The following is a 25,080-nucleotide window of genomic DNA, read 5'->3' on the forward strand; positions in this document are numbered from 1 at the left end:
AAATGTGATAAGAGACCTTGGGACACAGGTGGACAGTAGTCTCTCCTTTGATAATCACATCACCACAGTTGTCAGGAAATCCTTCTGCATGGCTCATCACATCACAAAAGGATTCTCATTCAGAAAAAAAGAGGTCATTGTTCCCCTCTACTCATCACTCATTAGACCCATTATAGAGTACAAAGCCCCTTTTGGTATGTACCTCACAAGACATCTACAACAACTGGAAAGACCACAGAAATACCTCACAAAGAGGACTACTGGCCTCAAACAGATGCCCTATGCAGACCGTCTCAAAAAACTACAGCTTTACTCCATCGCATATCGCCTACTCAGGGGCGATCTCTGCCTAGCATACAAAGCTATGTCAAACCCAGAGCTGTTGGACATGCTCCACTTAAAGAAATTCCAATCCTTCCGAGCTACACGCTCTAGGGACCTAAACCTTGTCACCACAATAAACAGAACATGCTGGAGGGATAGATTCCTGTCCCAGAGACTTCCCATACTCTGGAACAGACTACCTATCTATGTGAAACAGAGCTCCTCATTAGCACTCTTCAAGAAAAATCTTGAAGATTGGATGGGAAATGGGAAATTCACCCCGGGGATCACTTCTGTGGCTCTTCTCGACAGGGGCACAGGAAAATAATTTTTTTGGGTGGCGAAAGCCAGGGTACATTTTTTGGCTAGGCTTGTATGGGCCCTAGGGCCGATATCCTAGTACCTACCTATGAACCTATGAATCACATAGTGTCTGATATATCTGTGAGGTTGTTGGTGTTTGCTTATAGGATTTACCTTACAGCATTTCCTGCTTCAAGATGGTGACTTATACATCTCCCACACATTGGTGAGTTTTGGTTGCTGTTATCGGTTGGTTTGCTTTACGGCCAAACCTAGGTTTTGAAATACATATATTTGCCGTTTTTCAGCTTGGGTTTCCACTGTTAACCTAGGTGCCTCTTGTATGTTTAAGGGGTTTTCGGCACATCATAAGCTGGCATTTTACAACTAATAGGACTTTTTGTTTTTGGACTTTATCCCTTATCATTATTTAGGGTTTTTTGGCTTGCAAACTAACTATCTGTGGGTTCTGGTTGATTTTTATCACGCTGGAGCAGGGTGACCATCAGACTTGGTTTTCAATTTGTGATTGGGCCTTATTTTACTTTAACAGTGTGTTTTTCATCTCACTATCTTAAGGATTATTTGTGGTTTCATCCTCTAAGCTTCTTTTTGTTGGCACTTGGGAATTATACACAGGCATCAGGTTTTGTGATCATACATTTCTCCCATTTGAGTACTATATTTAACGACATAACATTTAAGTCTGGAATTAATATCAACGGTGGACCTGCTTGTTGGATGGGAATCCTGATCTTTGGAGATGGGCTCTAATACTAGTTGGATTACAACTCCGAAATATACACAAGCTTGAATTCGGTTTTCTTACTAAACAAAGCTTTATACTTAAAGGATTTTTTGCTTAATTAATGCTGGAGGCTTATAAAGACTGAGACAAATCATGTATGCACTGCTACTCAGGGGAGTGTTTTTGTCATCTAAACAACCAGCAGTGTGTCCGGGTCTCTGCATGACTTATGTCTGATGTCGCAAATTTACCGAGGTTATGGGGCATAACCTTTATATTTACAACTTGTTGCTTCTTATGGATGCAGATGTAGGGCAGCCATGAAAGCTTGTTTATGAAGAGCGACTGGTAGCGTGAACTTTACTTCCTTCTTTGTATGAACATTTGTGACTTCAGTCTTTAAACATTTACAAATTGGCTCTTAGAAGCCATTAACAGGTACTGAATTGTGTCATCACATTTTTTTGTGTCATTTTCATATTTGGGCTCTATGTATAATCGCACAATATTTAAACCTGTTAATAATTTCTGAAGGTGGTTTTGGTTGTTGGATGGCTATCCAAAGCAATGGCGATTTGCTTCAAAATTAGTGTGACTTTACCATTTATATATATGAACTTTTCAACTCAATGGGACTTGGATTTCTATTTTTGAGAGCCTTCATTTATTTGAACTATTTAATTATTTGATTCTACATCACCAATTACAATTTGTTTTCTGTGTATAACAATTGGACCTCAACAATTGGAGTGGTATTTTGTATATGTAGCATAGTTGTTCATATGAGTTTGGGATGTACAATATTAAATTAGCTTTCTTCATTTTTTGAACTGGGTAAATCTATATTTGTGTTTGAACATCTTTTGGTATTGCTGTTGTCCAGGGGGCTCCTTAATCATCATTATATTAACTGATTGACGGGACTGTGACATAATAATTGTTAGTTGTTCCTTGTGGGGGAGACGAAAGTCACATAAAGGAATGCTAACAGCCCCAAATATTTAAGTAAGCTGGTCTGTTTTCTTTAAGGCCAGAGACAAAGGTCGGCCATTATTGTCTTTAACTGGATCAGACATTGACGTGCTACAGCTTTACTTGCTCTGTTTGTTTCTTTTTATTATTTATGGCAGAGACGAAGGTCGGCTATCTTATTCTTGAATTTTGAGTGTCGTTTTATGACTTCTAACAGCTACAACTTGGTTATTTGTGTGAAGGGGCAATCAGCTAACCAGGGGTTTATCCCCTATATTTATTTTCTGTTGCAGCTCTGTTGATATTTATATTGGTGGCATTTTCCACTGACTGAAACAGAGGTACTGGGTAAAGACCTATTGACTATAGGTGGTTAATATTTGCAGATTTGGGGTCAACCTGATATTCACCCCCCCAGATATGGTCACTCTTTCATCCATGTGAACTATGCTATTATTGTAATTTTGTGACATAATTTCTATTTTATTACTGTTTTTGTGTAACTTTTTGTCCTGTTTTTGGAATACATTCAGTAATTACATTCAAACTGGTCAAAGTTGGTTATAATGAGTTTTGACCATATTAGATATTGAATTTGGGACATATAGGGGATTAAAAAGATGTATCTCTCAAAATTATTTGACATTTTTTCTGCAGATAGAGATGACCTACAAGTTTTTGGGCTTAGACAACCGGGTTCAGACAATTCCACTATGGGTGTTACCGACTCTGCCAGTATTTGTGGTACACTTTTTCAGAAACTCACCAAACATATGGGGACCTTGAGGGCCAACATTTGGCATTTGAAACTCTTTAAGGCCTATAAATCTAAAGATATTACCCCATGTGGACTAAGGGTTCGAATTCAATCCTTAGTGAGACAGGTGGATGACCAGTTATCACAGGATTGGGTTCAGGCCCAGCATAAGGCTTCCATGGTCTTTGTAGATGCTCTTATTTCATACTATGAGAGAATCATTGACCGATGCATTGGGTAGTAACATGTAATTGTAATGAGGTAAAATGTTATGAAGGGGAAAACTTTTTTACCAAACATCTTAATTTATTAGCCAAAGACCTATCTGCTTTAGAATAGCAACTGAAAAAGAAGAAGATGCAGAAGTTTAATCGTGACATTTCAGATTATGACAGAGGCAAACCTTTTGGTATACAAAAGAATGTTAGATTTCTGGATCAGGGTTATAACAAGCACGTTAGTAAAAGGAAATGACCAAGGTCAATATTGAAGAACAAGGGGAATGGACATGGGGGTACATCGAGAGACAAATCTTCATCTGCCACTGATGGGGAATTGACTTCCACCCAGCAGTCACCTTTAGCTAAAAGACGGCCCAGTAGTGACCGTTTAGGGGGAAGAAGCACAGGGGGGGTCAAAAACATCAAACAAGTACGCAGCATTCAACAATTTTTGGATATGATTCTACCCCACTAAATGCTAATAACAATGTGCATAACATTTCCAGTCAGGCTTTGTCTGATATTGAACTAAAGCTACTCAACAAGGGTCTAAATTTTATCCCGGGATTTTTTGTCAATGAAGCTGCATTTGTGAATGATGTTAATGAATTTTGTAGAATTCTTAATCTGAAACTGCTTTTTTTCAGGAAATGACCAGTCTCAAAGATCTACTGGTTTTCGCTTTCACAAATCCAATTTTATGTCACCCATGGATAAACTTGTTTCAATATTCAAAGAATGTGTTCTCAAAGATCTACATTTTATCAAAAATATACACATCAGCATCAAAAGCAGTCTTACTAAAGAGGAACAACATGCTCTGACCAAACTTAGTATAACAACCATGATTTGGTAATCTTACCAGCAGACAAAGGGGGAGGTGGTTGTCATGGACTGGTCCATGTATTTAGCTGAGGCTGAACAACAACTATCTAATGGCCAATTCTACATGCACATGCCATTGGATCCCACATTCAAATTTAAAAAAAGAGATTGATCAATTTTTGAAACTGGCCCAGGAGGAAAGTATCATCAGTCAAAAAGTAATGTTTCAACTTACTGTACCTGACCCACAGTCTCAACATTTATATTTGCTACCCAAAATACATAAGCATCCAACCCAACCACCGGGGAGACCAACTGTATTGGGCAGGAGGTCTTTAACAGAGCCTTTATCAGCCTTTCTGACTGAATATCTACAACCATTACTATCCATGGTTAGAGCAAGAATTAAAGATACCACACAGTTTCTTCAGATTATTACCAATACTCTGTTGGATTCCAGTTGAATGATGTGCACATTGGACGTCACCGCTTTATGCACCAGCATCCCCCATTGGGCTGGTCTAGAAGCAATATAGTTTTGGTTGGAAAAAAGCTGATATATACACCCCTGGATTTAACACTTTATTAATTTGTTTAACGGAACATGTTCTAAGAAAGAATTATTTTTGTTTCCATAGTAAATGTTACTGGCAAGTTAGAGAGACTGCCATGGGTGCTTCTTTTGCCCCCATTTATGTTGACTTTTTCAATGAGGTACATTGAAAAGTAGCTTATTTATGATGCCGGCCACAATTTATTTTTGGGAGAATTGGGTATTTGGCGGCAGTACTTGGACGATTGTTGGATGTTGTCGAGAGGTGATGTGACTTATGTACAGGAATTTTACAATACTTAAATGAAAACAAGTGGGGGATTCATTTTACACTGAATTGGGATTATAATCAAATAACTTTCTTGGATGTGAGTGTCATTCGAGAGAGCGATCACACACTGAGAACAGAAGTTTTTCATAAATTTCCCCAATTCAATACCATGCTTCATGCCACAAGTCATAATTCTCGACACATCATCCACAACATCCCGAAGTCCGAGGTTTTGAGGATCAAACACATCTGTTCCACTGAGCATGCATTTTCATTACAGCAACAGGATTTAACTAATAGGTTCCTTAGTATGGGGCTATCATGCTCATAATATAAACAAGGCCTGTTCATTTGCCTCAGAACAATCTAGAGCTAATCTTTATCAGCATCAACATACCCCTAACAATTTGGATAGAAATCCATCTCAACCCATATGTTTGGTCACCTCCTTTGGACATAACATCAACACATTTAGACAAATTATTGACAATCATTGGGACATACTACTGGCCAATGAGAAATTATCTGCATTATTAGTACCTCAATGTCTGTTTTTATATCGAAGAGGTCATACATTAAAATCTCATTTCACCTATTACAAAAATTCATCACCCTCTAATACACAACAGCAGCTTATACTATTTGGGGATACATTGGTGGGTAGTATTCCTTGTGGCTACTGTTCTGCATGTGCATTTGTTTCAAAGACTAAAGAATTTACCAGCAGTAACACCTCTAAGATATATCAGATTCGTTCTTTTGGAAATTGTAGCAGTGACTGGGTGGTATATTTAGCAACCTGTTTTTGTTCCGCATTTTATGTGGGACAAAGCTCCCATCCACTGAAGTTTCGTATTACACCTCAGTGACATTAGAAACAAGAGAATGTCCAATTCACTATTTAAACATACCCTGACCCATACCACTGCTAGATTTAATTTTGCTATCATAGACCAAGTCCAGGGCAACAGAATATGTAAAGCAGGGTGGCACACCATTTTAAATAAAAAAAGAATCTAGCTGGATTGTCAGGCTAGGTTCTTTGTTGAAGCCTGGCCTTAATGAGCTAAGCTAATTTTGGTATGAACCAATAAGAACATGACTCTAATTATGTGTTTCTGTATTTAAATAAATCAAGATTTCATTGTGTGTTTTAGCACTGAAGAAGGCTTTACTATTGCCAAAACTGGTTTGCTATTATTTTTGGAGTTGCCACAATAAAGAATTGTATATTCTTTCAAACCTCCTAGGTGCTGGACAATTTTTGGTGTTTGGTATGCATTTGGTACAGTCTGTGCACCTTGTCATACTTGTGTGCCTTTTGTGCTTGCTAGTAAGATTGATTACCATAGAATGTGTTGATATTTCATTAACAACTGCTATCATTATTGGATTCCCAGCCATTCACTGCATTGGTGTTGTGAGATACTAATTAGACAATACCACACACTCTGGATAACATCATTCCTGGACACAGGGATGAAATTCTGGTTTATGGTAATGAGACGGGATGATACAGGCTCTCTATTACACTATCCCAGACCTTTTTGAATGCCATGCTAAGTATCTGTATGTATGTACATGTGTATACATATATATATATATATATATATATATATATATATATATATAAAACACTGATAAAATGTAACTTGTTTTAGAGTGGCTCAACTGATAAACTATAATAAAAGTACTTTACTGGAAAAGCTCACCAGGATTCTGATACAACTTGCTGTGAGGGAAAGTTTAGTTTACTTTTGATTTCTTGCATTTTGTATTACTTTATTGCCTTTTTATATTTTGTATACTGTGATTTATTTTTCTTTGCACTGTGTTTTACTTGTATTCTGCGTTGAATTGCATAATAAAACTTGGAAAGAGACCACAGCTATGTCTCTTGTGAGTCACACAGAAGTTTTCCCACCCTCCCACTCTGTTGCTGTTGTGTTCTTAAACAAAACAGTCTTTCTAGTTGCCTGCCGCTTATGTTAATTTGACCACATATCTACTTTCCTTTCCTTTCCCCTTTCACTGGCTGTTGTGAGTAAGCACAAAATTATCATTTCATGAAATCACCCCCCTTCAACTATTTAAATGTATTGGTCATCCCACTGTATTCCATACAGCCAGAAAGCAAAAGTGTCCACCCCTTTCAATCTATCTTGTTCTTTTAAAATTAGTGGCTCTCCACTTAGCTGAAACTTCATATCTAACTGCTTAGTGCACACTGCAGTACTTATAATATTAACCCATTGTTCATCTTACCATTAAACATCTTTTGTAAGACCACCAATTATTAATGAGCCCGCATTCTGAGAATTAGTGCTTCTGTTTACTACTGGTGAGAAAAGGAGCACAGCCATTTTTTTCCAGGAGACTGGTGATCACCAGAAAGCCTAATAGCTGCTTCATAGGTGACGGCTTAGAATTTGTGCTTATATTCTGCTCCTGGTGAGATAAGGAGAAAAGTGAATTGATTCCTGACTGTTTTTGGTTGGATAGTGAGTGTCTGTGTTTAATGTTGCTGATTGGTCTGCTTGCTATTCAAGGCTTCAACCAGGAAAAGGCCACAACTAGCCTACAGACCCTTGGATCATCTGGGACAATACCATGGATCATGAAACAGGCTGTGGCCTGCTTCTCATCTTGGGATTGGTGCTAACAGTTTGCTTTTGTTGAGAGAAGAAGCAAATGAGCATTGTATCCCAGCAGAGAGAAGCTGCAGTGAGACCAGCGCTATTATTAGCCAAGCAGTAGTCATTCATGTGAGTTCCTTTTCATCATTCTAGACAAGCTGATTCTTTGTTTTCAGTAAGTACTGCTTGATTTGTTTCTAACTGCAGAATATCTGCCTAAATACTTCATCCTTACATTTTCAAGGTCTTTGTACTAGTTTCCCCTCAAGTGTTTGGCCATGTCATGTACTGAGTCAGACACCTTGAGTGACATTTTTTCTGTAAAAGCACAATTGATATTTCTCCAGTACCTAGTTGCACACAGGCCAACTAGTTTGCAGTGACAAGCACTGCCCCAGGAGTTGAAAACCAAATACTCCTGACACTGCTTTATATTCTCATTCCAGCTATCTAATCAAGAAAAAGGGTCAGTTGCCATGGATCTGCACTTTCCCACTATCTCTGTTAACAGCTTGGTGGATATGGGCATCTTAAGGCAATGTAAAAAATGCTCATGTTTACTGACAAACAGTTAATTCTCAAACAAGCTGATATGGTATGTGAGGGATGTATTTACACAATGTCACTGGAGGCAAAGATCCCACATAAAAGTACTCCTAATGTCAATAAGGTTGGCAGTAGTACACACATACTGCACCCATCACACACAATTCACAGTAGACATATAGACACACATATGCTGAGGCACATAAATGTAACCTTTCTAAGCCACAAAGGCCTCCTAGATGAAGTATACATAACAAATACCCTCAGCAGAAAATCCACTTTTCAAAACAACACCCATATCAACACATAGAGCCACATCTCATGGAGCCTCTACCTCTAAGCCCATAAGGCAAGCCAGCACACAGTCCAACATTCTGGTCATTGGAGACTCCATAGTGAGACACATTGATGTCCCTCTCATGAGGCTGAGTAAGGAGAAAGTTATGTTCAGTTGCTTATCAGGGGCAGGATCCACAATATTATGCATGCCCTCAAGTCATTGGACCACAAGTACCAGTATGACTCAGTCATAATCCATGTGGGAGTAAATTACCTGAGAAATAACTCCCTAGACTATATGAGGAGAGACATCATGGAGCTCTTGGAATATGCATCTCAGGCTGGTACAGGCCTAGCACTGAGCAGCATTTTACCTTCTCCAAGGATGATGCCACAATACAAACAAAAGATGACTGACTTTAATAATTGGCTTAGTTTCTGGTGTCATTCTAAGGGGATGCAATATTTGTCTGCATGGAAGGAGATGGTCAACAGACCATGCTGCGTTGCCACTGATGGTCTGCACCTCTTCACTCTAGGCTTCCAGATATCAGCTAAAACATTGTCTTCCCCCATAGTGCCTTTTTTAGGCAATGATAAACTGAAATACTTCCAACATAGCAAATCAAATCCAAGAAAATCTAAAGGTATTACTGCTCAATACTAGAAGTATAAACAGAAAACTCCTCTCCCTAGAAGCTCTCTTCACCCTAGAGAATGCTGATGTCTGTGTGGTCACTGAGACATGGTTTAAAGCTGTGGACAACACACCAACAGTGTAAGGTTATAATGTCTTCCACACATTTAGACCAGCTACTACACAGACAGGGAATAAAGGTGGAGGTGTCTCTATTTACATAAAAAATAAATATACCTCAAGGCTGGTCAAACATGATAATACACTTGAGCTGCTCCATGTTCAAAAAAACCACAGGCAAAATCTAATATCACTTCCTTGCCAGTTATAGGTCACCCTCTCTTACCCAGAAAACCCATGGCATGTATTTAAACTTATTAAAAACACTAGCCAGTTAACCCAATAACATAGTCATGTGTGACTTTAATTACCCCACTATTAACTGGGAATCCTATATGACAGCAAAAGTACAGGAACACAGATTCCTAGGTTTTGTAAACACAAACTCCCTGAACCAGGTATTCAATACATCAACCAGGGGTGCAGCCATACTGGATCTGGTCCTCACTAATATGGCAGAGTGCTGCACACCCCATACTGTAATGCCTTCTCTGGCAAGGTCAGACCACAAAATGGTCTCCTTTGAAGTAAAGATAAAACCTGGACCCCCAGCTAAATCTGGAATATTCAGGAATAACTCTAACACTAACCTCCTGCTATTAAGTGATAACCTGGCAACATTTCAAGCCCCCATAAATCCTGAGAACACTGCTGCCTATGCAGAACTGTTCACAGAAACCCTGTACAAGCATGTTAATAGCTGCATAGAGGCAGCTGTACTCACCAGGAAGAAGTACAGAACTAACTCAAAAAACAACCCACCCTGTGGAATCACACAACCAATAAGCTGTATAATAGAAGGAAGAAATTCATGGCAAAAATTAGGAGGTGCAGCACCAAGCAGGATAAAAACACTTGTCAAACTAAACACACATCTCAGAGAACAAATAAAGTCTACCATAGCAAAATTTGAGGTGAATTTGGCCTCCCAGGCTAAGAACAACCACAAGGTATTCTTTAGATATGCCTGAAACTCAAAGGCAATACACAGTTGTGTGCAGAGCTCATTGCAAATGGAGCCACCTGTACTGATCCAGAAGATATAGCAAACCTACTGGTCCATAAACTTAGCTCCACCTTCACCCCTCACTCCCCCTAAACCTTCCCTGAGGAAATTCCATCAAATATAACTCCCCCTGCTATCACTAGGGAACAGGTCCTTAATGCTAAGGCCAAGAAGACTGCATCAGTGGGCTCAGACAATATCCCAGGATGCCCTCTAAATAGCATGAAACATGACCTATCAAGTCCTCTGGAATTGCTATTTAACTATAGCCTCCAAACAGACTTTGTGCCTCATGAATGGAGAACAGCAACAGTCATCCCCCTGCACAAAGGTGGGCCATCTACAGACCCTGAAAACTACAGACTCATAAGTCTCACTAGTCTTATATGTAAAGCCGTGGAAAGCATTATCGTAGGTTCATAGGTTTATAGGTAGGTACTAGGCAATCAGACCAAGGACCTAAGTAAGCCTAGCCAACAAGGTTCTCTGGCTTATGCCACCCAAGAAAGTTAATTTCCTGTGCCCCTGTCGATCAGAGCCACAGAAGTGATCCCCGGGGTATGTTTCCTATTTCCCATCCACTCATCAAGATTTTTCTTGAAGAGTGCTAATGAGAAACTTTGCTTGACATAGATGGGTAGCTTGTTCCAGAGTATAGGAAGTCTCTGTGACAGGAATATATCCCTCCAGCATGTCCTGTTTATTGTGGTGACAAGGTTTAGGTCCCTAGAGCATGTAGCTTGGAGGGATTGGGATTTCTTTAGGAGTAGCATGTCCAACAGCTCTGGGTTTAACATAGCTTTATACGTTAGGCAGAGATCTCCTCGGAGTAAGCAATATCCTACAAACTAAAGCTGGAGTTTTTTGAAGACACTCAGTGTAGGGCATCTGTTTGAGGCCAGTAATCCTCTTTGTGAAGTACTTCTGTGGCCTTTCCCGGTGCTGCAGATGTCTTGTGAGGTACATTCCAAAAGGGGTGTTGTACTCTATAATGGGTCTAATGAGTGCCGAGTAGAGGAGAACAATGACCTCTTTTTTCCTGGATGAGAACCCTTTTATGATGAGGTGTGCCACTTAGAAGGATTTCCTGACTACTGTGGTAATGTGATTATCAAAGGAGAGACTACTGTACACATGGGTCCCAAGGTTTCTTATCACACATTTGGCATTAAATAGATTGCCGTTTATGTGGTAGTTCATGGGTACAGAGTTTTTACCAAAGGGGATGACAATGCACTTTTTGGCATTGAGCTTGAGGGCATGCCTCTGACACCAGGCATCTGTCTCAGTGAGGCCCTTCTGTAGGATGTCCACATCATTTAGGGACTCGACTATGGCTCCTAGTTTGCAGTAATCTGTGAAGTTCATTAACCAGAGGCCTTCTGTGTTTGCCTGGACTTCAGAGAAGTAGATACCAAACAGGAGAGGTCCCAGGACTGAACCCTGTGGTACTCCACTTGTCACTGGTTTGAAGTCAGATTTGGAGTCTGTAACTTTTACAGTGTGGGTTCTGTCAGTGAGCCAGTTGACAACCCATCTTGTGACGTAGGGATTTATACCTAGTTTAGTGAGTTTAGCTATAATTCCAGAATGGGAGATGGTGTCGAAAGCCTTGGCGAGGTCAAGATAGGCTGTATGAACCACCTTACCCATGTCTACAGCTTTGGTGACTGACTCAAAGGAGTTGATCAGGTTCAGAAGGCATGATCTGCCTTTCACAAACCCATACTGGGTGGGGTCCATAGTTTGGAGGTTACCAATGTCTTTGTTTATGAGTTCCATGATGATACATTCCATGACTTCGCAGACCAGGCTCATCAGGCTAATAGGGTGATGGTTCCCAGGATCAGTGATGGCTCCCCCTTTGTGGAGTGGGATAACTGTTGCTGTGTGCCATTCAGTGGGCACAAAGCCTGACGTGAGACTATGATTGAACATGGTGCTTAGGTGGGGAGCCAGTTAATTCTGAAGTTCATGTAAAATGCAGCCTGGGATGTTGTCCAGTCCCATGGATGCTGTGTTTTTGGTTTTAGAGTGTGCAGCTTTTACCTGCATAGATGTGATTACAGGGACTCTGCATTCATCCTGTATAGATATGGGCCCTTTAGGGGGTGAGAGGGGGGTAAATTTAGCACTGAACCTATCTGCCAGGATGTTGGCAATATCAGTTGGTTCTGTAATTTTTGTGCCATTGTGCTGTAATTCAGAGCAGATTTGGGTGTTGCCATTGAGATTTTGACATAGCTTTATAATGCTTTGTAGTTGCCCTTAGAATCAGTCTCAATTTGTTTTCATAGCTAGCTTTGGAGGATCTTATAAGGGATCTCAGCTGCTTACTGAGGCTGACCAGGGAGCTCCTCCATTCATGGGATTTTACTCCATTTTGCAACAGTTTCTTCCGTCTGTTGTAGAGTTTGCTTATGGCAAGGGACCACCAGATTGGCTTCCTTTTTTTGGAGGATAGCATCTTGGTTCTGTTTGGGATAGCCTGATCCATGCACTTGTGGAAGTGCTTATAGAGTGCATACGTGTAGGATTCAGCAGTTGTAACTGTATTGTCCATCTGCATGGGTGCTATGAAGTTCACCACTTATGACTCAAGAAGCATGAATTTGGCTTTGGAGAAATTTTTTACCATGGTTTTGTTAATGGTGGGTGGGGGCGGGATGTGGATATCTAGGGGAATTAGCTTATGGTCTGATGTGACCAATAAGGAGTTGACTTCAGGTGTGGAACACCTGTCACTCATGTTGGTAATGACTAGGTCTAGGATATTGTTGCCCCTGGTGGGGGTGCGGATAAGTTGATCCAGGGCATAGGAATTTATGAATTCCAGAAAGTGTTGAGTGAAGGAGTTGGTACATGAGTAGTTTTCCCAGTTAATGGTGGGGTAGTTGAAATCTCCCATTATTAGGGTGTTTGGTTGAACCCTAATATTTTCCAGTATATCAAGAAAAGAGGAGTGGGAATCCTGGAGCATGGTGGGGGATCTGTAGCAAGCTAAAATTTGGATTGCAGTTTTGCCCAGATTTAGTTGCACTTGGATAACTTTGAATGCATTATGCTGCACAACTAGCCTGGAGTTGTGGATATCCTTAATGAATATGGACACACCTCTGCCTTTGGTGTTCTGGTCCAGGTTAGATGGCCGAAAAATGTGGTATGAGTTATAGCCTGGTAATGCAGGGGTACTCTCTAGAGCCTTGAACCAGGTCTCAGTCACTGCACAGATATTGTTTTACATTTTAAGGAGTGCCTCAAGTGAGTGCATTTTGAGATTTAGACTTCTAGCATTGAGTAGCATTACCCTCAGTTTCTGCTCACCTGTTCCTGTTATGGTGGTGAATTTGTCATTTGAACCTTGCCCTAAAAAGGCACTATATGGATGGCAAGACCCTAAGCCGGAATCCCAGGGGTGACAGGTGGAGGCCATCTCTGGCAAAGCATCGTGGTCTGTCGACCATGTCAACTCAGGCAGACAGATAATGGATCCCCTTAGAATGACACCAGAAGCTAAGCCAATTGCTGAAGTCAATCATCTTGCCCTTGTACTGCGGTATCATTTTGGGTGATGGCAGGATGCTACTCAGGGATAGGGACATACCTGCCTGGGCTACAAGATCAGAGAGCTCTTCCTTGTCCCTTTTCATGTAGTCCAGGGAGGTACATCTCAGGTCGTTCACACCAACATGGACAATGACAGAGTCATATTTGTAGTTGTTGTGGTGTGACCTGAATGCATGCATCATGTGGCGGATCCTGGCACCCGACAGGCAGCTGACAGTAACCTTCTCCTTTTTTAGCCTGGTGAGAGGGACATCAGTGTGCCTGACTATAGAATCACCTATGACTAGTGTGTCGGGTACATTGTTTTGCCTTATGGGCTGTGGTTTATTGGCATACTGAGTCTGTGGGCTATGTGTCATTTGGGTTGTGTTGGGGGGTGCAGGTTGCTTGCGATTCTGCTTTGGGATCTCTGTTGCTTGATAAGATTATTATTGAGAGCCTCCACGAATATTTTTTTGCTTCTATGTGTGGATTTTGGTGGTGTAGGTTTAGTGGGACTATGTGATGAGTGTGGTTTGGTGCAAGTGTTTACCTTCTCCTCTTGACTGTTAAGTTCAGTCTTGGATGGAGAGAGCTTTACTTCCAGTTTGGCTAGATAAGTGGATCTCTCATAGGTTGTGGTGCTGGGTGGTAGAAGGAGAGGGTTGTCTGTGTACATGAGGCAATTGCTACATTGCCCCAAGATGCCCAGATTAATCAGATAGACAGGATAGAGCACCTGGAGCTGACCCTTGGACATGCCTGAATAAAAAACTACTTTCCTCTAGACAAGTGAGGAAAGTGAGTATAAGAGCTGTTTTTCTCTAAGCAAGTGCGGAAAGTAAGTACAAAAACTGTTTTCCTCTAGGTAAAGAGAAAGGATGAGTATTGTAGTAATTTGTAGCTTATTTAGTGCTGACAACAAGTTCTGAACAAGTGCTGAGCATGAATAAGCAAATTCAAGTGCTAAAACTAAGAATCTGTACCTGGATCTTGTGGTAGATAGGTTACCTAGTGCTTACTATTCAGACTGATAAGCTAGTAGGCTTCCCTCCAACACAGAAAGGCTTGGGGGCTCAGAAACCTACAGACAATCTTGGATACAGCAAATCTGTATCTGGACTAGACTAGTTACAGGAAAGATGGGGAACAAGTACAAATGCGGGATTTTAAACCAGTAAGCTGAAAGAGATGGAAAAACTACCAAACAGCCAATAAACTACAATTTCTGGGCCAGAAATCACTCTTGTTCTAGATAGGCTACCTAGTGATTACCACTCCCACTGACAAGCTAGAAGGCTTCCCTTCAACACAGAAAGGCTTGGGGGGCTCAGAAGCTTACAAACAGTCCTGGATACAGCAAATATGTATCTGGACTAGACTAGCTACAGGAAAGGTGGGAAACAAGCACAAGCACAGGTTTTTAAACCTGAAAGTTGAAAGAGACTGAAAAACTGCCCAAATGGCCAATAAACTACAATTTCTGGGCCAGAAACCACTTGTGGTAGATAGGCTTCATAGTGCTTACCACTCCCACTGATAAGCTAGAAGGCTTCCCTCCAACACTGAAAGGCTTTGGGGGCTCAGAAGCTTACAAACAGTCCTGGTTACAGCAAATCTGTATCTGGACTAGACTAGTTACAGGAAAGTCAGGAAACAAGCTTATAATTTTTTTTTTTGGAAAGGGAGAAAGGAGGAAACAAAAGATAACTCAAAGTTAAGGACCTAGTGGCTTGCCCTTCACAAATGTTCTCTCTGTATTAGGTAGAATGAGCTAGACTGGAATTGAGCTGGGATAGAGCGGAACAGATGGGACTGGTAGGAGTGTCTGAAGTCAAAATATGATCTCACTGTCCTTGGTCGAGTGAGCAAATGAGATAGACCCAGGAGGAGTGTTCAAACACAAATTTACAGGAGAGGCGGGCAATTTTAAAACCACCAAGATTAATATCGGAGCAAGAACAGGGAGGGGGGGCAGGAAACTAACTGCAGAGAGAGAGAGAGTGAGAGAGAGAGAGAGAGAGAGAGAGACAACAGTATTCTATGAAACAATTAAATAGAAAAATAAATTACTACAGAGAGACACAGACCACAATATTCAATGAAACAATTAAACAGACAGTAAAATAAAATGAAGTACAATCTTTAACACTACAAGTTTGTACTTAACTCAGCTAGTAATGCAGTTGATTGTAGGTATGTAGCAGAAGCCAAACAACTCAGATACTCATGGAAATGATCAATAGTGATATAATAAAACTTTCGACACTGGACCTATCCCAGTTTGGTTTCATCAAGTGCAGATCATTCCTACTCAACTTGGTGGACTTCTTTGAGAAGATCAGCAAAGCAATGGATGAGGGCAAAATGGTTCACACTGCCTACCCTGACTTGGCCAAGGCATTTGACACAATACCTCACTCAGGCATTGTTGACTAACTCAAGATGTTAGATGCAAACTAGTATGCCACCCAGTAAAACAGGCTCACAGACAGGACCCAGGAAGTTAGAACTGGGGAGTCCACCTCTATAAAGAGGCCAGTCACAAGTGGAGTCCTTCATGAATCAGTCCTTGGACCGCTCCTTTTTGACATTTACTTCTCTGAAGTCAAGGCGAATGTCAGTGGTCTCTGGCTGACTAAATATGCAGATGATTGCAAATTAGAAGCTGTCATTCAATCCCACACTAACATAAATTTTCTCCTATAGGGGCTGCCACTGACAAACAACTGGTTTCAGAACAATGGGCTAAAACTAAATTCCAACAAATGCATAATAGTATCCTTTGGGAAATCATCCATCCCAGGTAACTATCATATTGACAACACGCCCCTTAGAGATAACCCAGTAGTCAGGGACTTAAGGGCACACATAGATAGTAATCTAGCCTTAGGCCATCATGTGCCTACAGTAGTGAAGAAATCATTCTGTGTTGCACAACTTATAAACAAAGGTATAGCATCTAAGTCCTAGGAAGTCATTTTTCCACTGTATTTCGCATTCATCAGATCTATCACTGAGTACAATGCCACCTTTGGTATGTGCCTAACCAGGCATATCCAACAATTGGATGCCCACAGAGGTTCTTCACTAAAAGAATACAGGGCTTAAGTAAACTGTCCTATGCAGACCACCTCAAGGCTCTATCCCTATATTCTGTCTCCTCCAATAATAAATTAGCACCATGGCTGTCAAATGATATGAGACAAAAAATATTTGCAGAAACAAAGTGTGGGCCTCCTGGAGAACCATTAAATCCCCAAAAGATCACCTCATATATAAACAGCTAAGAAATTATGCAAAGAAGTCCATTATGCTAGACAAAAAAACTACTACTGTAATCTGCAACAAAAGCACCAAAATCATCCACAAAAATTTTGGTCAGGCATAAATAAACTTCTCCACCCAGGACAATCATCTTCCCCTACCCCCTTGACTACCCTCCAAAAAAACTCCTAATATTGTTACTAACATCTGTAAAACTCTCTTTACAGAAACCGTGCAATCCCTTGCCAGCAAACTATCTCCCAATACCTTAAGTTCCATCAATCCCACACACAATAATCACACCCCTTTCAAGTTCAACCCAGTACCAACATCTTTTATTAGGTCCTTACATAAGAAACGGAAACCCACCACCCTTTCAGCAGACCTACTACCCGCAGAGTATCTCCAAAAAGCAGCTAATGAAATAGCACACCCCATTTCAATATTAATAAATAGACCTATTCTCGAAGCTTATATCTCCTCCATCTGGAAACTCTCCCACATTATTCCTCTCCATAAAGGGGGAAATTCCACTGAACTCTCAAATTACAGGCCTATAGCCATCCTATCACCCTTGGCTAAAATAATGGAAAAATGTATCCATAAACAATTTCTAGCCTATCTTAATCAGAACAGTCTCCAAGCCCCCTCCCGACACGGATTTAGACCATGCCATAGTACATCCTCAGCCCTTCTCTCCTTCTCTCACAATAAATCAAAACCATAATAACAACAAGCTCTCTTCAGCCCACTTCCTAGACCTATCCAAAGCATTTGACATGATAAACCACCAGCTACACTTACAGACACTAAAATCACTTTCCATAGATAACCTATCAATTAGCTGGTTTCATTCTTATCTAAGTGGCAGACAACAAGCTGTACTATGGAAAGATAACCTATCTTCCCTTTCACCAATCAACCTTGCACTCCCCCCGGGATCTATATTAGGTCCCCTATTATTATCCATCTTCATGAATGATCTGCACAAAGTCATCCCAGATGCACCATGTATTCAGTATGCAGATGACACCACCCTAATCTGCACTGCCACCTCCCCCACAGACTTACAATCTTTATCCCAAATAACTTTCAACCATGTAGAGAACTGGCTCACTGGTCGCCATCTACTATTAAACCCAAATAAAACCAAGCTGTTACTCTTCATCCCCACTCACAAGGTCCCCTTACCATCTTTCACCATAACATTTAACAATGGTACCATAATTTCCCTGGAACCTTGTACTAAACAGCTAGGAATAATCATTGACAACAACCTTAAGTTTAATGCTCATGTCGACAAAACTATTAAAACAGTTAATAAGAAACTAGGCTCTTTATACAAGATTAAACAATTCCTAACTCCATCTGCTAGGACTGTGATTGCCCATACACATTTGCTATCAACTCTTTTTTATGCCTCACCCATCTTCTTAATCCTAAGCAAATCAGACCTCAATAAATTTACTACCTGCTATAAAAATATTGCCAGATTTGCCACAGGATCAGCTTATAGAACCCATCACTGTCAAAACCTTAAATCGCTAGACTGGCTAGAACTACCCTAACAACTTCAGTATAACCAACTTACAGTTGCTCATAAAATTCTCTACCAGCCAGAGAGTACACCCATACTGAAAAATATTATCACCCCCTACAGTAACCTAAAAGCTCTCCACTCTTCCAACAGAATACTAGTACAAACTTAAATCCAACAATTCAGCTGGTGAATCATTACTTTTCAACTCTGCGGGTAAAATCTGGAATTAACTTCCTGCAGAACTTACTATAGTTCCCTCCATAACCCAATTCAAAATATATCTTAAAAATCACCTAAAAATGCATTGGCTTTGTCCCTGTACAAACCCTGACTAACCCCACTCAAACATCAACTATAAATGAAAACCTTATTACAGGAAGAAACTCTGATTCTCTAATTGTTTAGAAAACTGAGTATATGTCTCTTACCTACTGGAAAGTATTAAAGTAAGGATGATATCTTGTCTCAACCTTGTATGTGAACCACTGTTAATGTATGTGATCTCCCTTAGCAGTTAGTAATCTCCAACTATTTCACATCAGTTAATAATTTCTAACTATTTCCTGTGTGTATTTTAGAAAATCTTGAACATGTGTGTATATATTGTTGAACAAATGTCCATTTTGTAATAATTCACTGTATGTATACTTGTTGTGTATGTCTGGAGCTTTTCTCCCCAAGCCTCCACTGAAAATGGACCTATATCCAGTTAGACTTTTCCGGTTAACAAATGTAAAATAAATAAAATAAATAAATAAATATCTACAAAACAAACAGCACCAGAATTGCCCTTTCTAAGGACTTGATCCTTGGCTGTGATATAAACAGGACCTGCTGGAGAGACAGGTATGTATCCCAGAGATTATCCTGTCTCTGCAACAGTTTCCCCATCCATGTGAAGCAAAGTTCCTCCAAAACCCAATTCAAGTGCAACTTGGACAATTAGATGGGGAACAGGAAGTTCATTCCTGGTTTGGCACTTATGTCTCTAATGGACATGGGCTACCTTTAAATGGTTCATCTCCCAGGCCCTAGCCCCTGCTTAAACTTATCAAGGGTATTAGAACTTGTCAGAGATTTGAGATGCATGTCTAGGCTTAAAAAGGACCTTGTGATCGTTAGCCTAGTAAACACCTGTGAACCTATGAACCTATGTGCCGTGTGTGTGTGTGTGTGTGTGTGTGTGTGTGTGTGTGTGTGTGTGTGTGTGTGTGTGTGTGTGTGTGTGTGTGTGTGCGTTTGTGTATATCTTAGCACATGACCAAAGTCCAACTACCAAACAAGCAAATTACTTAAATTCTGAAGGGCCCTATCTATGATTTTATCATGAAGAGATTTCTCTGACATGTCCAGGGATGGCCCTGTCCTCTCATTATGTTCTTGGCTATCTGAGTCATTCAAGCACCAAGCAAGTTATCATATCAAGTTATTTAACAAATGCACATGTGGGTAGTGAGTTCCACTTGCAATCAAGAGCACTTGAATTTGATATTTAATACAACCTTTACATAGAGAAAAAGTATAATGAAATGATTAGCCTGCACTCTAAGGAGTGTAGTTTGTGAGAGTGACTTTATAGGTTCATAGGTGTGTACTAGGCTAAGGGCACTGGAGCCTTTACAAGCCTAGCCCATAGAGGTGCCCTGGCATCGTGCCACCTGACATTAGTTCCCAGTATATCCATCAAGTACAGCCACTGGAGTAATCCCAGGGGTGAACTTTCTATTACCCATCCACTCATCAAGATTTCTCTTGAAGAGGGTCAGTGAGGTGCTCTGCTTGACATTTATGGGAAGTCTATTCCAGAGCATGGGCAGTCTCTGGGTGAAGAACCTGTCCCTCCAGCATGTTCTGCTGATTGTGGTAATGAGGTTGAGGTCTCTGCAGCATGTGGTGAGGAGGGATTGGGATTTCTTTAGATGTAGAATTTCTAACAGAGCTGGGTCTGACATGGCTTTGTAAATCAAGCAGAGATCACTCTAAGTAGGCGAAATGAGACAGAGAATAACTGGAGTATTTTGTGTCTGTCCATGTAGGACATGTGTTTAATGCCTATGATCCTCTTCGTGAGGTACTTCTGTGGCATTTCCAGCTGTTGCAGCTGTCTAGTGAGGTACTTGCCAAATGGGACATTATACTCAATGATTGTTCTAATGAGGGAAGAGTAAAGACAAATGATGACATCTTTCTTCTTGGATGCAAAACCCTTGGTAATGAGTTGTGCCACATAGAAGGACTTTCTGACCACAGTGGCAATGTGGTGGTTGAAGGAGAAGTTGCTGTTGACCTGCGTCCCCATGCTAAGGAGAGTTTCGAGTGGATGCATCTTGAGGTTTAGACTTCTGGCATTGAGTAGCATTACTCTTAGTTTTTTATCCCTTGTGACACCTATGGAGGTGGGTTTGTCTTTTGAGCCTTGCCTAAAAAAGGCACTATGGGGGTAGCAAGAGCCTTTGCCAATATCCGAAAGCCCAGGGGTGACAGATGCAAGACATCCCTAGCGAAGCATTGTGGCTTGTCGAGCATGTCATCCCAGGCTGACAGGCATTGGATCCCCTTTGAATGACACCAACACTTAAGCCAATTGTTGAAATTGATCATCTTGTCTTCATATTGTGGCATCATTCTTGGTGAGGGTAAGATGCTACTCAAGGTCAGGGTCATACCGGCCTGGGCTACATGCTCCTCTATGTCTCTTTTCATGTAGTCCAGGGAGGTACGTCTCAGGTCATTCACACCAGCATGGACAATGACTGAGTCATATTTGTACTTGCCTTGGAGTGACCTGAGTGCTTGTGTTATGTGGCGGATCCTAGCGCCCAACAGGCAGCTCACTGTGACCTTCTCCTTGTTCAGCCTGGTGAGTGGAACGTCAGTGTGCCTGACGATAGAGTCACCTATTACAAGTGTATCAGGTGTGTTGTTTAGCCTTAAGGGCTGTGACTGTTCGGCACACTGGCTTTGTGAGCTATGTGTTGCACGTGTTTTATTTTGGGGTAGCGGTTGCTTGGGTGTCTGCTTTGGAGGTCTGTGCTGCTTAGGCATATTTTTATTTAGAGCCTCCGAGTATGTTTTTGTGTGTTTATGTGTTTGGTCTGTTGTTGTGGTAGGTCTATGTGAGACTGGAATTGTAGTGAGTGTGGTTTCCTTCTCCTCCTGACTGGTTACGCCAGTACTGAGTTGAGAGAGCTGAGCCTCCAGTTTGGCTATATGGTTGCATCTCTCACATGTGTTGGAATTTGTTGGGAGGAGGAGAGGGTTGTCTGTGTACATGAGGCAGTTGTAACATTGCCTCAAGATTCCCAGATTCACCAGCTGGATCGGAGAGGAGATTGACAAATGACCTTTGGACATGCTAGAATAGTACTGGGAATTCCTTTATAATTGAAAAAAAGGGCCAATGGGGAACAAGGTACTCAAGGGGAGTTTGTGAGGGTGTAGTGCTTTTAATTTTTTAAAGCTGACTTATATAATTGCTTTAGTGAGCAAGTGCCAGGTAACTTAAATGCAATGTGTTACAGGTAACTTAAATGCAAAAATGACAAACAGTAACTTTCTTTCAAGTGAAACAAGGAAATAAGTACAGTAAGCAATGCAGATATCACTAGGTATCCACAGAAGTGCTAAAAGGCCGCGTTTTAGGTGGAATTAGCATTTCAGGAAAATAAACAAACAACAAGCATACAAATAAAGCTAGATTCAGCAGGCCTGGATCTAGTCTATGCTATAGCAAACAAGGTGTACCAGTTTCAGTAAGAAACAGTTAGAATATGCAGGCACTATAAGCCTTTAACCAGAAATTCCCTGCTCAGAAGGGCAGAGTCCAGCCTCTCCTCCCACAAGAGTGCAGACCGCAATCCTTCTTAACGTAAAATAACTGACCTGAAGCCCAAGTGCTTAAACCAGAACTAATACACTTTTAGAATAACAGACATTGAGCTCTCAATCAGCAGTTCCCAACTTAGAAGGATGTAAGCTACCTGTCCTGCCACCACAGTGCAGGCCACAAACCTTCCTAATGTAAAACAACTGGTCTGAAGCCCAAGTCCTTAATCCAAAAGACTTAGAAATGATAGCTACACTTTAATCAAGTTACTACCAGCAGTAATAAATACAACTGAATACTTTAAAGAATGCCTGGATTAGTGCTCAAGTTATACAAACAAAGCTAGATTCAGCAGGCCTGTATCTTGTCTATGCTACAGCAAACAAGGTGTACCAATTTCAGTAAGAAGCAGTTCAAATATGCAGGCACTATAAGCTTTACCCAGAAATTCCCAGCTCAGAAGGACAGAGTCCAGCCTCTCCTCCCTCAAGAGTGCAGAACACGAACCCTCTTAATGTAAAATAACTGGCCTCAAGCCCAAGTGCTTAAACCAGAATGAATACACTTTTAGAATAACATACACTGTGCCCTCAATCAGCAGTTCCCAACTTAGAAGGATGTAAGCTACCTGTTCTGCCACTACAGTGCAGACCACAGACCTTCTTAATGTAAAACTGGTCTGAAGCCCAGGTGCTTAAACTAAAAGGCTTAGAATGAGTTACACCAAGCAGTAATAAATACAATTGAGTACTTTTAAGATAACGCAAAAGCAAAATAAAGTAGGAAAAAACACAAATACAGTAAAAGCAGATACATTTTTTTTTTTTTTTTTTTTTTTTTTGGAAAGAGAGAAAGGAGTAGCAGAAACTAAGCTGATTGGCTTTCTCAAATGCTCTCCCTGTACTGGGTAGAATGAGGTAATAACACTAGACTGGGAGGAGGGTCCCAGATCAAATTTACACTAGGGGCGGGCAACTGCAAAGCCACCAACTATAAAACCACTATACCAACAGGTAGGGAGGGTGGGAAACAAACTGCAGAAATGTTACTCACAGCTGAAAAGCAGCAGTGAGCCTTTAAATGAAAGTTTTAAACAGCTAAAGGAGACACTAGAAAAAAGAGTTTAACTGCAACAAGTTATCATAAACAAACAACCCAACAGATGCTTAATAAGAGTGGACAATTTCCAGTTAATACCTCACACACAGTGAAACTAGCTAGAAAAAATACACAGTACACAAAGTGCTATAAACAACAAAGAAATAAAGAACAAAATAAACAAAAACAGGATACTTAATGTTATATATTATAGCTCCGAGTTTGCTGAGTGTCCTTCCTTCGATTAGCTCACTGTAAAATGGCTGAACACTCACAACTGAGCTTCTTAGGTAACAGAAAGTTGAAACCTGGGACAGCTTTTAAGAAAGAAATCTCAAAAGAACTAATGAGGTGCTTAGTCTAAGCTGTAGTCCAGGAGACCTCAGTCAGCCAATGACCTCAAACAATTCTCTCTCACTGAAATGCCTGATGGCTTTGGCTAAAACAAGATGTCCCTGAATTATGTGCTCAGACACACAGCCGCCACAAACACTAGGCCCAAATACAAGCCTGAATATGGAAATGCTACAAATATCCCCACTACTTAGAACAAACTGCAGAAATGTTACTCACAGCTGAAAAGCAGCAGTGAGCCTTTAAATGAAAGTTTTAAACAGCTAAAGGAGACACTAGAAAAAAGAGTTTAACTGCAACAAGTTATCATAAACAAACAACCCAACAGATGCTTAATAAGAGTGGACAATTTCCAGTTAATACCTCACACACAGTGAAACTAGCTAGAAAAATACACAGTACACAAAGTGCTATAAACAACAAAGAAATAAAGAACAAAATAAACAAAAACAGGATACTTAATGTTATATATTATAGCTCCGAGTTTGCTGAGTGTCCTTCCTTCGATTAGCTCACTGTAAAATGGCTGAACACTCACAACTGAGCTTCTTAGGTAACAGAAAGTTGAAACCTGAGACAGCTTTTAAGAAAGAAATCTCAAAAGAACCAATGAGGTGCTTAGTCTAAGTGTAGTCCAGGAGACCTCAGTCAGCCAATGACCTCAAACAATTCTCTCTCACTGAAATGCCTGATGGCTTTGGCTAAAACAAGATGTCCCTGAATTATGTGCTCAGACACACAGCCTCCACAAACACTAGGCCCAAATACAAGCCTGAATATGGAAATGCTACAAATATCCCCACTACTTAGAACAAACTGCAGAAATGTTACTCACAGCTGAAAAGCAGCAGTGAGCCTTTAAATGAAAGTTTTAAACAGCTAAAGGAGCCACTAGAAAAAAGAGTTTAACTGCAACAAGTTATCATAAACAAACAACCCAACAGATGCTTAATAAGAGTGGACATAGATATATATATATATATATATATATATATATATATATATATATATATATATATATATATATTAATAGAGAGAGAGAGTGAGGAGGATAGAGAATTGCAGTAAGTATGGAAAAACAATAAAAGCTAGTCTATCTGAACTTAGAGTGATTCCTTTTTCTACAGACATAAAGATATGCAATTACCTATTGATGGGGTGGGTATGCAGTTGTGGACAGCAAACAGCTTTATGATAAGAAGGAGCCATACCTATGAAAAGTATACTTGTGTTAAAAGATATGCATTGGTA

Source organism: Protopterus annectens, chromosome 1.part2, assembly GCF_019279795.1.
Source record: "Protopterus annectens isolate FY-2018-M chromosome 1.part2, PAN1.0, whole genome shotgun sequence".
Taxonomy (NCBI): Eukaryota; Metazoa; Chordata; order Ceratodontiformes; family Protopteridae; genus Protopterus; species Protopterus annectens.